This window comes from Mauremys reevesii, linkage group 12 (assembly GCF_016161935.1).
Source record: "Mauremys reevesii isolate NIE-2019 linkage group 12, ASM1616193v1, whole genome shotgun sequence".
Taxonomy (NCBI): Eukaryota; Metazoa; Chordata; order Testudines; family Geoemydidae; genus Mauremys; species Mauremys reevesii.
This window is the reverse complement of record NC_052634.1, coordinates 26,233,275-26,250,879: the sequence shown is the minus strand read 5'-3', so window position 1 is coordinate 26,250,879 and position 17,605 is coordinate 26,233,275. Positions and strand designations below refer to the sequence as shown.

General features: G+C 52.2%; 3 non-coding genes across 3 annotated transcripts; 2 read left to right on the top strand and 1 right to left on the bottom strand.

Moving 5' to 3' along the window:
• The first annotated feature begins 374 nt into the window (after positions 1 to 374).
• TRNAE-CUC lies at positions 375 to 446 on the top strand. The gene has a single exon. It is a non-coding gene; the product is annotated as a tRNA-Glu (tRNA).
• A 7,456-nt stretch (positions 447 to 7,902) lies between these two features.
• Positions 7,903 to 7,976, top strand: TRNAT-UGU. Its single transcript has one exon. It is a non-coding gene; the product is annotated as a tRNA-Thr (tRNA).
• Positions 7,977 to 9,204: 1,228 nt separating this feature from the next.
• Positions 9,205 to 9,277, bottom strand: TRNAK-UUU. Its single transcript has one exon. It is a non-coding gene; the product is annotated as a tRNA-Lys (tRNA).
• Between the last annotated feature and the right edge of the window lie 8,328 nt (positions 9,278 to 17,605).

The following is a 17,605-nucleotide window of genomic DNA, read 5'->3' as shown; positions in this document are numbered from 1 at the left end:
ACACGGAGTCAGAATGTGATCAGCTCACACCCAGGGGGAACAACACCCCTCCCTTGGTCTCTATGCCAGAGCTCCTATCAGCTCAGTGTCCTTCCCGCAAGAGCGGGCTTCTGAGAGGGCTGCAATGGGGTAAATGAAGACAGAGGAGGATTGGTCCTCATGTGGTTTTTTTGTGTGTCTCTGTGATCCTGCTGGAGGAAGCATCATTTGAGTTTGTTTCAGTGACTTGGGTTGGGCTGAGGTTGTGACCCTGAGCACAGGGGTTCTCTGCTCTTAGCCCCTCAGGGAGTGGACAGTGGAACAGTTTCAGAAAGTGGCTAGAAAGTAGCCTAAGAAAGTGTAGCATAAGTGAGAAGAAAAACAACATCATCACCTCCCTGGTGGTCTAGTGGTTAGGATTTGGCACTCTCACTGCCAAGGCCTGGGTTCAATTCCCAGCCAGGGAAAAGTGGCTTTAAACCAGAAAAGCTTCAATTATTCTTCACTTGCAATGTAAACAAATCCATTTATTTTCCAGATTCCCCATCTTCCCAGCGTCTTCATGGCAGGGCTGGCTCCAGGCACCAGCGCAGCAAGCAGGTCCCTGGGCTGGTCAATGGGAAGGGGAGGCTTCAGCGGCAATTCGGCCCTCTCAGTCCCTCTCAGAGGGAAGGAATTGCCACCAAAAGCAGCAGAGGTAGAGCTGCCATTGATTGCAGCTTTTTTATTTATTTTTTCCGCTTGGGGTGCCAAAACCACTGGAACTGGCTCTGCTCCATGAAAGACAATTTGTTAAATCCCAGATGAGTGGAGTTCTATCAGTTCTCAGCCTGAGTCCTTAGGTCTTAATCCTGAGGCTATTGTCCCATCATGGGGCCATTTCCCGCCTCTCTTTCATACAGAAGCACAATTTTCCTTGCACAGACACAGGAACAGCAAGATCTTTCTCTGTCCCTTGTGCAAAGCAGGGGGCCAAATTCCATGGAAACAATGGACAAGCAGGGGGCCCTGGGCACATCCAGCCCTGGCCGTGAGATGTTCCCTCCCCTCTTTCTTTATGCCCCTGTTGTTATTTCATGGATTGTCTGGGATGGGGGAAAAGCTGAGTTCACTCCAGGTGGAGGGGGAAAGAACCGTGAAAGTCTCAGGACACAACTCCTGCTACCAGGATCACCGAGGTGCTGGGAATCTGCATGGGAAAGGGACGGTGTGAATAGTCAAGGTGGGGAATGAATAACAATCTACAACTAGATCCACCTCATTAATCACTGACACAGGCTAATCCTGCCGCCGATAGAAGGGAAACTGGGAGAAATTCTTTGCTGCTCAGCCATGGAAACAGTGACCCAATTGCACCGCAGTGAATGTGCTGGGGAAAGCTGGACTTTACAGGCAGGTGGAAAAAGCAGATCCTAGAAACACCTGGAGCTCCCCACAGCACTGCTGCCACCAGGGTCAGGTGTTGAGCAACTCACAGTGCCCCCTCCCCTCCCATTACCTTCCAGCAGGGGGTGGCAGCACCCCTCACCCAATGCAGGGGAGAGGCCTGATTGTATCTCTGCACCCTGAGTCCAGGGCACCCACTCTCTCTGCCCCACACATCGAATCTGGCCCTGCTGCAAAGTGACCCTAAGAACCAGCAATCTCCAGGACAGCAGGTTTGGCCCTCAGAGCAGGGAATGTGTCCCCCATGCTGCTCTTAGGCCACTGGGTGCTCTGGAAACAAGAGGGCTCTGAGTGTAACCCAGGGGTCAGCAACCTTTCAGAAGTGCTGTGCCGAGTCTTCATTTATTCACTGTAATTCAAGGTTCCGCGTGCCAGTGATACATTTTAATGTTTTTAGAAGGTCTCTTTCTATAAGTCTATAATATATAACCAACTATTGTTGTATGTAAAGTAAATAAGGTCTTTTAAAATGTTTAAGAAGCTTCATTTAAAATTAAATTAAAATGCAGAGCCCCCAAGACTGGTGGCCAGGACCTGGGCAGTGTGAGTGCCACTGAAAATCAGCTCATGGGCCACCTTCGGCACACGTGCCATAGGTTGCCTACCCCGCAGGAGTTTCAATCCTGCTCAGTGAGGGGCAAGTGCCAATTGCATGGAAGGTCTTGGGGTGGTTTCTGCTCCTAAGTCACCTCGGTACATGTAAGATTCCCACCCGCTGTGCTGCTTGGGACAAGGGCAGATGAGACGGGCGAATCCTCCAGCACTGGAGGGAAAGGTCCCATCTGCACAGACTGAGAGGCAAGGAAACAGAGGGGCAGTCAGTGCTCAGAGAGGAGAGAGGTCAGTGATTTACACCCACCAGGGGACACTGTCTTTCTGAGGCGAGTGCAGCTTGCTTGGGATGGTGCTGACGCTGGATAGAAAAAAGGCTGGAGTCAATGACAGACGATACCACAGAAGGGGAAGGGGAATGGCAGCCCCACAGAAGGTCCTGGGTGCTCAGATGCCCCAGTTATTGCACCCTGGCCTGTCACAGAGAGAGAAAAGACCCAGCGGGACCCAGGCCCCCTACAGTGATCTCATGGACAAGAACCTGGCTGGGAGTGGGGTGAAGGTTCCCACTGGGCAAATAGGAGCTGAAATCCCTCAGTGTCCTGGAATTTAAGCAATGGAAGCTTCAAACCCTGCACGGGTGTGGGCTGAGGTGCATCAGCAGAAGGTTGGGCTGGACGGGGGCGGCAGCTTTGTATAATTTTTGGTGGTGCCCAGAATGGGACCAAGTCCTGCCCCACCCCCACCCCAGCTTTAGGCCGATTCTCCTGATTCCCCTGAATCGGGCCCCACCCCTAAGAGGGCCCCGTGCCCAAGCCCTGGTACTGCGTACTGGCAAGAGCTGGTGTGCTGTACCAGGGTGGCCCGGCTTCCTCAGGGGGCAATTTAAAGGGCCTGGGGCTCCCAGCAGGGGCTGGGATAGGGCTGGGGTAGGGCTGTGGGGCGCTGGGGGCTATTTAAAAACTGCAGGGTTTCCATTGCTTCTACCGCCCCAGCCCTTTAAATAGCCCCCAGAGCCCCGCCGCTTCCCCAGGGCTCCCTCAGCTATTTACAGGGCCGGGGCAGTGGAAGCAGGGGAGCCCCGGGCCATTTAAATAGCCCCCAAGCCCCGGGCTGCTGCTGCTACCCCGGTGCTGACGGAGGGAGGAGGGGGCACTTACGGTACAGGGTGGGCTGTACCCTCTGTACCCGCACCCCCTGCCTGCACCCAGCCCCTCACCCCCTGCCCTGCCTGCACCAGCCCCTGCCTCCAGCCAGCCCCACCCCCCCTGCTCGCAGCCAGCCCAACTCCAGCTAGCCCTGCACCCCCTGCCCCAGCCAGCCCCACACCCCCTGCCCTGCCTCCAGCCCCTGCTCACAGCCAGCCCCTGCTGCACACCCTGCCTGCACCAGCCCCACACCCCCTGCAGCCAGCCCTGCACCCCGTGCCTTGTCTCCAGCCAACCCCTGTCGTACCCCCTGCGGCTCTGCCTGAAGCCAGCCAGCTCCCCACACCAGCCCTACACCACCGGCCCCGCACCTCCTGCCCTGCCTGCAGCCAGCCCCGCACCTCCTGCCCTGTCTCCAGTCAACCCCTGCTGCACCCCCCTGCCTGAAGCCAGCCAGTCCCGCACAAGACATCTCCAGCCAGCCCCGAACCCCTTGCCCTGCCTGCAGCCAGACCCTACCTCCTGTCAGGGCCTGCCCTGCCTCCAGCCAGCCCCATGTCCACTGGTGCCTGCAGTTCCCAGGGCAGTAACCCTGCACACCTGTTTCAATGAGGGGGGCAGGGAGCAGCTGGAACCCACACATGTGCACACCCTAGGGTGACCAGACAGCAAGTGTGAAAAATCAGGACGGGGGTGGGGGCTATTAGGATGCTATATAAGAAAAAGTCCCAAAAATTGGGACTGTCCCTATAAAATCAGGACATCTGGTCACCCTAGCACAGCCCCAGGGAGTGGCAGGGACCCACACATGTAAAACGGAGCTCGTTTCTAGTTCAGGCCCATCTTTTTAAAAAAGAACTGTAGGTAGGGTTATCATACACCCGTATTTTCCTGGACATGTCAGGCTTTTTGGTTCTTAAATCACTGTCTGGGAGGAATTTTTTAAATTTAAAAATTTAAAAATTCCTCCTGGGAAAATAAGGATGCATGGTAACGCTATTGGTACAAAAAATACATACTGTGGCACATCCCTTAAATCAGAACTTTTTATAGGGAACTGGTTCCTAAGAAATGAAAGTCTTATAAATTTTTAGTTATCCCTGCCGGGGCCCCGCCGAAAATGACTGCCCAGAGTTCGAGAACTGTCCCTCTTCACATTGGACAGATGGGGAGAAGCCTGAAGTACAAAGAAGGGAAGTGACCTTCTCAAGGGCCTACACAGCAAGGTGGTGGCAGAGCCAGAAAGAGAAGCCAACAGTCCTGACTCCTGTTCTAATGGACAAAAAAAAAAAACCCAGAGAAAGGGATAGAGCCCAGGAATCGAGATGGTGGGGAAATTTCATTGAAACCATTTCTGTCAGAAAATCCCCTTCAGACTAAACCAGTTTGTTTCTCGACATCAAAACAAGTGAGATGAAAGTTCTTTGCAAAAATATTTTGTTGCAAAACAAAAGCATCTCCTGTTTGTCACAGTGTGTTAAATTGTCTCGTCGCACACAAAGAGGAGACACTTAGATCACAAACATTAGATAAGATGCTTCAGTCTGAGCTAAGTAATTGCTGCTCTTAACAATTTCAAAATAAAAAAATACAAATCAAATAGACTATTTCAGCTATTCTATTATGTCATAATCTGCTCTGAGTAAATGTGATAGGACACCGCATATTATTCACTACTCCTAGTGACACTCTCCAATGGATCCCCACCCACCGTGAGGTAGGTAGGAGCGGATCATTATTATCCCTACTTGAAAGAGGAAGAAGCTAAGGCTGAGAAAGGAGAATTGACTTGTCTTAAGTCACACAGCCAGTCAGTGGCAGAGTTGGGAATAGGACCCAAGAGCCCTGATTTTCAAACTAACCATCGGATCTTGAATTTCAGACACTGAATGACCTGAATAAAGTGCTCTCAGATGAGCTCCAGACCAACAACAGTGCACAATAAATATTCAGCAAGTATTTGAGGAGAACTGCAATGTTAGAGAGAATCATGAACTGCTCAGAGACAATTAATGCAGCGAAGCAGCAAAATTCATCAAACATATGACTGGTTCTGACTTATTTCCTTGGGCTTAAAAGAGAACAACAAGGACCTGAGTCTCCTCCCTGTCAATAACCCCCTGCTCAGCCAATCAGGGTAGAGACTGAGGACGGGAGGCTGAGGGTTCTCGCCCAAAGGATGGCCCAGGTCACCGGTGGGGATCACTGCCTGAGCACTATTTCAGCCCCACATTTCTGGGTGGACCTCCCACAGTGGGAGCTGCAGAGCATTCCCCTGAGACACATACGCACACCCCTCCTGGTGCTGGGAGGGGAACAGGAGAAAGGACAAAAGAAGCAAGAGACAAAGAGAAAGGAGGGAGGGATGGATGGAGGAAAAGGTGAGACAGAAAGGACAAACCCTAATGTCCCCACTGATTCTATGGGACAAAATCCCAGGTGCGGAATAAAATTCTGCCTCCTTAAGTTCGTGTTTTCCATGCCTAGAATTCAACTGTCACCAGACGGATCAGACTGAACAGGTTTCAAACCTCGAGGAGGCTTCAACCTTCTAAACAGGGATGGTTGTTTTCTAGTAAAATCAGGAAAAGGGAAGGAGAAAACTCGAAAGAGGTTCCTCCTGGCACTCACGTCCGTGAACCCGAATACTGAGCGGCTTAATTCTCTGGAGCCAGGTGCAGGACTTTGGCAGGGAGGCTCAGGCATGGGGAATTGGGGTGCAGCAGATGGATCGACCCAGAGAATTACGTCGCACATCTCACTGGGAACTCGACTTCTTGTGCCCAGAGAGTCTCGGCCCCCCTCAGTAGCTGACCTGAGAAACACAGTGTCTGCAAAAGCAGCAAAGAGTCGTGTGGCACCTCACAGACTAACAGACGTATTGGAGCATGAGCTTTCGTGGGTGAATCCCCACTTCGTCGGATGCGTCAGTGTCGGCCTTTTCCAAAGAAGTGCCTGGAGGGACTTTTTCTGTGTGACCACGTGGCCTAATGGATAAGGCATCTGACTTCGGATCAGGCGATTGAGGGTTTGAGTCTCTTCGTGGTTGTGCTTGTGCAGTTTTACCTTTGGGCTGAAAGTCCTGCTCCCTTCAAGGCTGGAACCTCTTCTTGGCCACTCCGGCAGTGACATCACAAAGGCCTTTTGCAGGACCTCAGACTATTGGTCAAAGGTGGTGGGGAGGTGGTGACCTCACAGAGAGATGCTGACATCAGCCAGGCAGGACAGGGGTGAGGGGCCAGGGAAACCTCAGAGACCCCTGTGGCTTTGCTTCAGCGAGTCTCCTTCTCCAGGTCTCTCTTTGAGGACTGAGAGAGTATTCGGGTTCACGTACGTGAGCGCCAGGAGGAACCTCTGCTAGGGAAGGGATGTCCTGGGGGTGTCACAGTTCGGATGCCAGTGGCCCCCCCATGTAAGGAAGTTCCCACCACCCTGCTCTATGTTCGCATTGCGGGAGAGAGCAGCATCCACGGCAGTGATTTGCTCCTGGCTGCTGGAGCAGAGCAGCAGGCTCAGCTGTCAGAACTTCCCGGAGCTAGGAAAGAGGAGGGGCCCATGGCTCTGTAGCAGGAATGCAGGGCAGGCGAATTCACAGAGGGCATTGTGGGATACTGGAGGAGGCCAGTTATGGTGATATAATGAACAGCAGCGTCTACACTGACACTCTGTCACTTTAAGTTTGCTGCAAAAAGCTCATCGAAGTGGTTTTATTTGGTCACCAAAACAGGGCAGTTTTGTCACCAGATGTGGCATTGCAGTGCCAACCGAGGGAGCATAGTGTGTTTTTCACACACCTGAGCAATATAATTCTGCTGAAATAACTTTGTAGTGCAGACCTGGCCAAAGATTCACACACACACACAGCTTGCAAGAGAAACCTCACCTGCTGCTCTGCTTTGTGGGGCCCAGGTGGGGATGCAGGGAGTAGGGTGACCAGACGTCCCGATTTTATCAGGACTGTCCCTATATTTGCTTGTTTGTCAAACATGTTTGTCCCGCGTCCCGACCGATGTTCAGTCGGGACACTGGACGGACAAACAAACAATTTTGCCCTCCGCTCCGGCGCACAGGTGGAGCCCGGAGGGGCTTTCGCCCCCACCCCTCCTTCCCCCATTAGATCCCTCCCCAAATCCCTGCCCCCAGCCTCGCCCCCTCACGGCCCCATTGGATCCCGAGCTGGGCCTGGGGAGGTGACGCCCCCGTTCAGCAGCCTGGGCACACGGGCCATGGCCAGATGGGGCCGGGAGCGCTGCAGTGCTCCAGCCCTGCAGCCCGTGGGGCAGCGCGGTGGGTCCGGGGGCAGCGCGACCCGGGGGCGTGAGCCGCCGGAGACATGCGGCAGAGGGGGGGCTGCGGGGGCGAGACTTGTCCCAGGTGGGGCGGCCGGTGGACAGGGGCGAGGAGCCGGTCAGGGACCCCGAACCCATAAACTTCCCCGTCACTGCCAGGAAGGAGCCGCTGGAGTACAGCCAAGTAGGAGAGGTGCGGGGCTCCCCACCAGCAGCGGGACATGCCACATGTGCCTGGGGCAGGCTGGGGGGCAGGATGCTCCGCGGGGAGGGCAGCGCGCGCTGCCGGGGTGCTGTGTGCGATCCCGTGGCGCGGCCCCTGTGAAACTGCTGTTGGTTTTTTTGGTTTGTTTTTTGTTTTTTTTTCCCCGCCGCCTTTTTTTTTTTTTTTTTGCTCTCCCCCTCGCGTCCTGATATTTCATCCCTCTGATCTGGTCACCCTAGCAGGGAGTCAGGTGTGAGCAGACACTGTACTTTAGCCACAGGCAGGCACCATGGTTTAGCTGGTTAAAGTACCTGTTTTGTAAACAGGAGATGCTGGGTTCAACTCCCAGTGGTGCCTTGTTGAGATGCTTTTAGAGCACCTGGTATTGGCTACTGTCAGAAGATAAAATACAGAGCTAGATGGACCTTTGGTCTAGCCCAGTGTGGTTTTTCTTATGGTTTAAATTACACTCACTGGCACTGATAATAGAGTTACTGAAAGTTTGGGAGTTAAGAGCTGATAGGTCAGTGGTCCAAGCCCCTTGCAGGTGACCCCCTCCCTCTGGGACAGGGAAAGGTCTGAGCTATCGCACCAAATGCTCATTGTGGCTGCCAGAATCTGTGGGCAGCTCATTTAGTTTACACCCAGGGTTGAGTCCTTGATTCACACATCAAGGATAACAACCCTTTGTTTCTCCTGCCCCTGTAACATAGAGACTGGGAATCCAACACCAGCCACCAGTGATCATTTCGGCAAGCAACCCAACCTATTTCCAACATACTGTAAAATCCACATGCAGACTCATACACGAAACCTTGCAAGAAAATCTTCCTAAGGGGGCCTGAAGCACCTGCTGCTGGAGGGAAGGAGGGAGCTGTGGGTTGGGATTGAGGGGCAGCGTGAGGAGGAGGGGCCTGTGGGTTGGGATTGAGGGGCACTGGGAATAGGAGGGGGCTGTGGGTTGGGACAGAGGAGAAGGGTGAAGAGGAGCAGGCTCTGGTTGGGAGTGAGGAGCAGTCAGCATAGGAGGGACTGAGGGGGACTGGGAAAAGAGGGGACATGGGTTTGGGCTGAAGAGCATCCTCATTTGGGGATCCAGCAGGACAGGGGAAGGCAGCAGGTGATTCTAATTCCTTAGGGATATTCTGTGTGTGTGTGTGTGTCTGTGTAGGGGAGGAACATGCTATATGCCCAGAGGCCTTTATTCCTCCAGGCTGCAAGGACAGAGGGGATGTCAAGGAGTTGTTCCTTCAATCCCCCCCACACAAAGGCCCTTCTTAGGAAAGGAAAATCCTGAAGAGAAAGAGTAACACCAAATATCAGAGGGGTAGCCGTGTTAGTCTGGATCTGTAAAAGCAACAAAGAATCCTGTGGCACCTTATAGACTAACAGACGTTCTGCAGCATGAGCTTTCGTGGGTGAATACCCACTTCAGACTTGCATCTGAAGAAGTGGGTATTCACCCACGAAAGCTCATGCTGCAGAACGTCTGTTAGTCTATAAGGTGCCACAGGATTCTTTGTTGCAGTAACACCAAAGAAGACTCCAGAAGGTCAGATTTTTACACTCATAGTGAGAAGTTTATCACCTGACCAGGGACTTGAACCCTGGACCCTCAGATTAAAAGTCTGATGCTCTGCCAACTGAGCTAGCCAGGCTCACATAAGAAAAGTGTAAGTTGGTGCAGAGGTGAAGCTAGTCAAGAAAAAGCGAGCAGGAAACAATTGGGGAAACCTGCTGCTCTCTCTCTCTTCCCAGCCCTGGCCTGGTATTAGTGCTGGCTAAAAAGATGGGAAAATATCAGCATCTACCAGCCTTTCACAGCTGTACAAGACTCAGGCACAATACAGAGTTGCCCATCTGCAAGTGCCAAATGGTTGGATTGGCTAATGCAGCCTGTAGACGTCCAGGGCACACTGGGATATCGAGCCAAGTGTCCATCACCATCATCATTTCACAGGGATAATGATAATGATGGGAAGGTTCACAACTGACTCAGCAGTTGCATACAAAGGTGCACGTTTGGCAGATACATTGGGAAATTCTGGCTCCTTCTCAGGCTCAGGTTGGCCACCCTGGTCTAGATGTAGAAGTTACAACATTTAAACTTGAAAGAGGGGCCAATTTCCCCATCATTTCCCACCTTTACATCCAAACATGATGACTTTCTGAATGAACCCTCCTCGTTCAGCCAGAAGATCTTGGGGTGGTTGTAGGAGTCACTGGGTAAAATTCTCTGGACTCTGTTCTGAATCAGGTCAGAGCAGAGGTACCTAGTGATCTAGTCTGGCTGTAAAATCTATACATCAACACCAAATATGGTGTGAAATTAATCCTCAGAAACAGCTGTTCCTCACCCAGACCCCAGCAAAGGGCTCCCCAGGGAAGGGGGCTGTTGAGGAAGGAAAGGTGAAAGATGTCCTCTCCCTGGAGGGACTGGGCTCTGCGCTTTGGACAGAAAGGAAGGGAAGGAAATGGCTACATGACAGCAGCAGAACCTAAGAAATGAAACACAACAGGCTTCTGAGCACGTTGCTTCCAAACAGTGAATGAACCTGACTCCCGTATCATGAAAAGCCAAAAAGCCGTTTCTTTCTATGCCTGGGAGAAAAGAGTTCCAATCATTCCTGCCCGTTTACTTTTGAATTATTTTACATTATAAAGAAAATTGTAACAAAATTAGTCTGAACTTGAGCTGCCTGTTATTAAAAGCTGGTTCCCAATTCAGTTCCAACTGCTCTGCTAGAAACACCCCCAGGTCCCTGCTCACCCCAGGAACAGGAAAAAGAGAAACCCCCACTGGGCACTGCCCTTGGCGCCAGGCTGCTGTCCCGGGGTGCGGGTGGGGACTGATTGTTTGCTGCTGAGGAGGGAGCCAGTAGAGGCCTCTGGTGCTCTGCTCCTAGCATCTGCCCGGCCCAGGCTGTCCTCTGCCTCAGCTGCTGCTCCCGGCCTGCTCTAGAGTCAAACACGCAGGGCCCCCAGGGGAACAGAGGCTGGGACAGGGCAGCAGCCAGGGCTGGGCTGGGAAGATGCTGGGAGTTCTCGTTCCCTGAGAACTGGCCTGGCTCCCTTCTCAACAGCAAACAAATCAATTCCACGTCCCCTCCCCAGAAAAACCAGCCTGGAGCCAAGGGCAGCAAGGGACGATTCCCTCCAGTTCCCACCGAGGCAGAAGAGAACCCAGGGTGTTTCTAGCAGAGCTTATGGAACTGACGTGGGGAAAGCAGCCTTTAACAACAGGCAGTTCCAGTTTAAGCTCAGTGTTTTTAACAATTTCTACAACATTAAATAACCCTTCAATCATAGTGTCACCATCCATAACATTGCTTCAGCCTTACAGGTTCCCAAGTGCAAAACTAAACATCTCTTCAAACACAAGGGAGTGGAGCTCAGTCAGTGTTCAGAGTCATCCCACATAAAAGAACCATGTTGTGGTACATACTGGCCCCATCATGTGGCCATCGCCTTTCCCTCCTCTCTGTTAAAAGTTTTAGTATTTTGCACAGAAACCTTCTTCCCTCAGGAGAGACTTGGGAACCAGGGCTGCCAGCCAGACAAAAACTTTTAAGAGGAGGCGTAACCTGTCAAAAAATGATCTCCCTTCTTCAGTTCAGTGACACCTTGAAATGTTACTTGTCCCGGCAGAGCTGGAGGATTGAAAGCCGCTACATCAAACCCCTGTGTAGCTCACAGGAATGGACACAAACACTCCCTGGTATCTGAAGAGATGTTTAGTTTTACCCTTGGTAAACTACAAGACTAAAGGGAAAGGCAGTGGTGCCAAATATATAGAGTGAAACACGAAACAATCGTCATAGTTATGCCCATAGTGACTGCAAAATTTTTCTATATACTTCTTATTATTTTCTCTGGTGTCTAGACATTGACTAGACCTTGACCAAGAAATTTGGCTCTTGATAAAATAATCAACTATCCCTGGTTAATGGAATGGACGAGAAATCCTTTGTGGTCTTTCCACGCAGGTTCAAATCCTGCCAGCTACAGCTGCAGTATATTGTCATTACTGTTGTCTTAGTGCCTGAGCATCCACAGAGCCAAACTGGAGCCAGATCTAGTCTCACTCTGAGGCTGGCTACACTTAAAATACTGCTGTAGCACTTTGGAGAAGACAGTTGCTACAGTGAGGGGAGGGGTTTTCCATCCCTGTAATAGCTACATTGACAGAACAATCTTTCCTTTCATTTAGCACTATCTAACCACGGCTTAGGTCAGCTTAATTATACTGGTTCTGGGGTTTTTCACACCCTGAAAGACGTACTTGTTAGAGGGTTTATCCCATCACCCTCCCATTCCCTGGTCCTTCTCGCGTGACCAGAGAGCACCAATACACGAAGTTCAAAGGTGCAAACAATTCAATGTTTATTGGGGTAAACTTCCAGCGAGTAATGATTCCAATTTCCTTCCTCAGTGTCCCCCTTCCCAGCTCTGACACCACAGAGCCTTGCCTGTGTCCCTGTTCCCCTTCCCTGTTCCTATTCCCCCTTAGCAAAACATAATTCCAATTCCCTACCCCCATTCCCATTCCCCCCCTTACTTCCTGATTGACTGCAGACTATATAGTAAAACTGGAGTTCTGCTTAGCTTAACCTTAACCAAGGTTATACCTTGGTTATACCTTAACCAAGCATTTTACTGAAATGTAACTAACCAATCCTAACATAGTGTAACATGATTATCTAACCAATTATACCCCACCACCTTAATTGGTTTATACCCAACAATTTAATTATACAGCAGACAGAAAGAATCACAGCACCAAACAGAGATTATACAGACAAGCAATAGGAAAGTGGGGACTACAGTGATAGAACAACAAAGAAATGAGGATTTCACGCCCCAGCTGTTGGTAAGTGAGTTGTTCCCAGACAGGATGCTATCATGGTAGAGGTTGTGGGTGCTGGTTGCTTAACTGCCTGGCCCACAGGGCAGGATTTTGAGGTTCACCATTACTGTCTCAGAATGCCAGCACCCATCTTTTGTTCACTTAAAACACGAGCAGGGAGAGTACAGCACCACAGAACTCATGGAGCTCCAGGAAACATGTAACTTTAGGTCTGGGTGAGTGTGTCTAAAATTCAGCTGTGCTGTAGCAGGTCTCCAGGAGTTCCTATTTGGTATGATGGGATGTTAGAGAAATAATTCCATTGAAGCATTCTGATTGCATCATAGCCAAGGAGAACAAAGGGGGTGGGTGGGGGGGAGTGTGTGTGTGAGAGAGAGAGAGACCATGTATCTATTGGGTTTCTGGGAAACGGGGCGGGCAAAGCCCGCCCCATGCTAACGGAACCCCCCCCCCAGCCTAAGGGGAGCTTCCACAGGGCCTCAGAAACCCACTAATTGCGGGGGACAACTAATAAAAGAACAGGGACAGGAGTGCGGTCAAAGGGTCATAAGAAGGGAGCCTGACGGGGACACCGAGCAGAGAACCCCGGACAGCGCCCACCACTCCTCAAAGGCATCAAGGGAGCCAGCGGACGCCGCCCAGAGGAACTCTGCCCGGATACGTGAACGGACTAAGGATCGGAAACAAGCCCCACAGTCGCAGGAGTCTCCATTGGCCAACCGCCTCTCCCTGGTCACGTAGATGGCCATTTTTGAAAGAGATGTGCCAACTCGACCGCCCTAAAGAGTTCATCAATTATTAACAAAAACTAGGGTTGATAAGTCACAGTCTTTGTAGCAGCAGGATGGTGGACTGGTCGAAAGTGCTAGTTTCACGACACTTTTTTCCTATCTCTTGGGTGTTCTGGTATCTGCATAGAGACGTGGTTTCAAATCCCACTGCTGACATGACCATCTGGAGAAAATGGCCTCACTTCAATCTCCTGTGCAACAATAGAACCCCATTTGCTTAGCTTTTCTATTCCAGTAGTTGTGAGAGAAGCTCCAAACCAGGGGGAAACAGGGCCTGTTCTCTCGACCCATCAATTTTTGTCTTCCTTCATTCCAAGCCATTTTCTCAGATACATCCGTATTTCCCACACTATTTTGTTTAATGTTCTTTGCTTTTATAAAAACTTTAGAGTCATCATTTAATTGCCACACAACTGTACTTCTGAAGTAAAGTGAAACACAATATTTTTTGGATATTCTTGCAGAAGAGTTTTGCTTTCTGACCTGGAATTGAACAGGGGCTACCCGAGGGGGACAATGCTGCTCCCTTTTCTTGGCTCATCCAAAAAACATAAGTTCTTGGTGCCCTTTGTTTCCCTGTTCTTCAAAGGCAAATCAGCTGGTGTAGCGGCTACTGAGAAAGCCTTAGAAAAGGGCTCCCAAATTGACAGCAGCTGGTTTCTGTAGTGTAGTGGTTATCACATTTGCCTAACTTGCAAAAGATCCCTGGTTTAAAACCAGGCAGAAACATTGATACTTTCCTTCCTTTGGTCTTTTATCACTCCAAGGCCTTTCTTAACTACATCCATAGCTTCTATGCTTTCTTCCTCATTATTTTTTTCCTTTCATGGAACTTTAAATTGAAAAGGAGAGGCTTAGCCGGCATTTTGAGGGAAGGAACAGACCATCATTTGGGAGACTGCCAGCTACGTAACAAATCTGAGCGTAGAAGAATCCCAACCCTTTGTCCTGCATATTTAGCTCCCAGCCAGCAGTTTTTCCCTTGCCTTTTTTTTTTTTTTGAGCTAACCTTGAGTCCAGGGCGCGCACACTCTCTCTGCCCCACACATCGAATCTGGCCCTGCTGCAAAGTGACCCCTAAGAACCAGCAACCTGCACGAGAGCATGACTGGGGGGAAAAGGTTTCCCATCAAGCTTATAACCCACTGGATGCCTTGGAAAGAGGCCGGCTCTGAGCGTAACAGTCAGGAAAGAAGGCCTGTTTGGGGATGTGGCTCAGTGGTACAGTGCCTGCTTTGCATGTATAAGGCCCTGGGTTCGCTCCCCACGTTTGCCTTTCACCCCTGTTGCTTTGCTCATGCCCAGCTGGCATGTGGCCCAGCCAGTCTCCCTGCACAGGTTACAGTCCTGAGCAGTGAGGGCAAAGTGCCAATTGCGTGGAAGCTCGGGGGGGTTCTGCTCCTAAAGCCCCAGGGTGACTCTAAGATTCCCATCCACTGAGCTGCTTGATGAGGAAGGACTGGAGAGAAGGGTCCCATCAGCACAGAGGGAGGGACAAGGACATGGAGGGGCAGTCAGTGCCGAGAGAGGTCAGTGATTTACACAAGACAGGGGACTCTGGTTCTGGAGGGGACAGGAGGTGAGGGCAGCTTACAATGATGCTGAATAGAAAAAAAGGCTGGAGTCAATGAAACATGAGAGCATAGAAGGAGAAGGGCAGCTCCACAGAGGGCCCTGGTGCTCATACACCCCAGTTCACAAGTACACAACATAAGAATGGCCACACTGGGTCAGATCAAAGGTCCATCTAGCCTAGTAGCCTGTCTTCTTACAGTGGCCGATCCTAGGTGCCCCAGGGTTCCACAGGTTGACTGTGTGTTATGTGAAGAAATATTTCCTTTTGTTTGGTTTAAACCTGCTGTCTCTTCGTTTCATTTGGTGACCCCTAGTTCTTGTGTCTAGAGGAGTAAATAACACTTCCTTGTTTACTTTCTCCAACCCAGTCATTGCTTTATAGACTCTATCATCTCTTTTCCAAGCTGAAAAGTCTCAGTCTTATTAATCACTCGTCATATGAAAGCTGCTCCAGACCCCTAATCATTTTTGTTGCCCTTTTCTGAACCTTTTCCAATTACAATATATTTTTTATCAGGTGGGGTGACCACATCTGCAGGCAGTATTCAAGATGTGGGTGTGCCATGGATTCCTGTAGAGGCACCCCGGCTTGTCCTAGATAGAGAGACTAGACAAACAGGGACCCAGCCCCCTACAGTGATCCATGGACAAGAACCTGGTTGTTAGTGGGGTGAAGGTTTCCTCTGGACAAAGGGAAGCTGAAATCCCTCAGGGTCCTGGAACTTAAGCAATGAAAGCTTCAAACCCTTTATAGCCGTGCGTTGAGGTGCATCAGCAGAAGGTTGGGCTGGAGCAGGGGTCAGCAACCGATGGCACACGTGCCAAAGATGGCACGCGAGCCAACTTTTAATGGCACGCTGGGGCCTGCCGGGACTCCAGTGTGCCATTAAAAATCCTGCCAGCACAGCAACTTGCCGGCCCCTCCCCTGCCTTCCCCTGGAGGCCTGCCACCACGCACACAGCGCTCTGGGGGCCGGGGCTCCGCACTCCCGCGGGGCAGCGTTTGGCTCTGCAGGAAGTGAGAGACGCTCCCCGCTCATCCAGCGCCCTGCTGCCTTGCGCACAGCACTTTGAGGGGCGGGGCGTGGCTGCGCGCGGCAGCCGGGCTCCGAATGAGCAGGAAGCCTCATGGTAAGGGGTCCGGGGCTGGGGGTTGGGGTAAGCGGGGGGCAATCAGGGGACAGGGAGCAGGGTGGGTTGGATGGGGGTGGGATCCTGGGGGTGGTTGGGGTGGGGTCTCTGGAGGGGGCAGTCAGGGACCGGGGGTGGATGGGGCATGGGAGTCCCGGGTCTGTTAGGGGTGGGGGTGGATAGGAGACAGGGCAGTCAGGGAACAGGGAGCAAGGAGGGTCCTGGGGAACAGTTAGGGGTCTTGGGGGTTCAGGAACAAGGAGCTGGGGGTTGGATGAGTCGGGAGTTCTGGGGGCTGTCAGGAGGTAGGGGTGTGGAGAGTGGTTGTGGCAGGCAGAGGGCTGGGGGTGTATGGGTCCAGAGTTCGGGGGTCCTGTCAGGGGCAGGAGTGGTTAAATAGGCATGGGAGTCCGGGAGGTTCTGTCTGGGTGCGGGGGTGTGGATAAGGGTTGGGGCAGTCAGGGGACAGGTAGGGGGTAGGTTCCTAGGGGGGCAGTCAGGGGACACGGGGCAGGGAGGCTTAGATAGGGAGTGGGGTCCCAGGAGGGGTAGTCAGGACAAGGAGCGGGGGAAGGGAGTTCGGGGGCAGTCACCCAGCCCTCTGCCCGGAGCCCTGACCCCATGCCCCCAGGCCCCTGGCCTGAGCCTTGCACCCCACACCCCACCCAGGCCCCTGCCCTGAGCGCTGTACTACCCGCCCTCTGTTGACTCCTTCACCCTCCACCCCGACCCCAGCTCTGACTCTGGCACCCCCACACACACCCAGACCCCCTACTCTGACACCTGCACCCCCTCACATGCCCCCAGCCCTGACTCTGGCACCTCCCACATCCCCAGCCTCCCCACATCCCATGCACCCCGCACATCCCCACCCCCACCCTGAGCAGCAAACGGGAGCTCCTGCACCCCTCTGCACACATTCCCACCTGCACCCCTCACACCAAATGGGAGCTCCCCAGGTAAGTGCCCCCACACCCAAAACTTCTGCCCCAACCCTGAGCCCCTTCCTTCATTCTAGCCCCTGGCCAGACCCTTCATCCCCAGCCCTGTGCTCGGTCCATTCCCATCCTCAGCTCAGTGCAGAGAGAGGAAGAGAATGGGCCAGAACCAGGGAGAAGGTAGGTACCCACTGTATGTGGGCAGAGCCGGGACCCCAGACCGGCGGCGGGCTGAGCGGGTCCGGCAGCCGGGATCCCGGCTGGCAGGAGCCGGAGGATGGAACCCCTGAGCGGCAGTGGGCTGAGCCGCTCAGCCACTGCTGGTCTGGGGTCCCGGCTGCTGGCCCTGCACAGCCCGCTGCCGGTCTGGGGTTCTGGCTGCCAGACCCTTCCCAGCTGGGGTCCTGGCCGCAGGCCCCACTCAGCCCACTGCCAGCCTAGGTGAACAGAACCCCAGACCAGCAGCAGGCTGAGCAGGCCAGCGGCGTAAGATCAACATTTTAATTTAATTTTAAATGAAGCTTCTTAAACATTTTGAAAACCTTGTTTATTTTACAATACAACAATAGTTTAGTTATATAATATAGAGACTTGTAGAGAGAGACCTTCTAAAAAACATTAAAATGTATTACCGGCATGCAAAACCTTAAATTAGACTGAATAAATGAAGACTTGGCACACCGC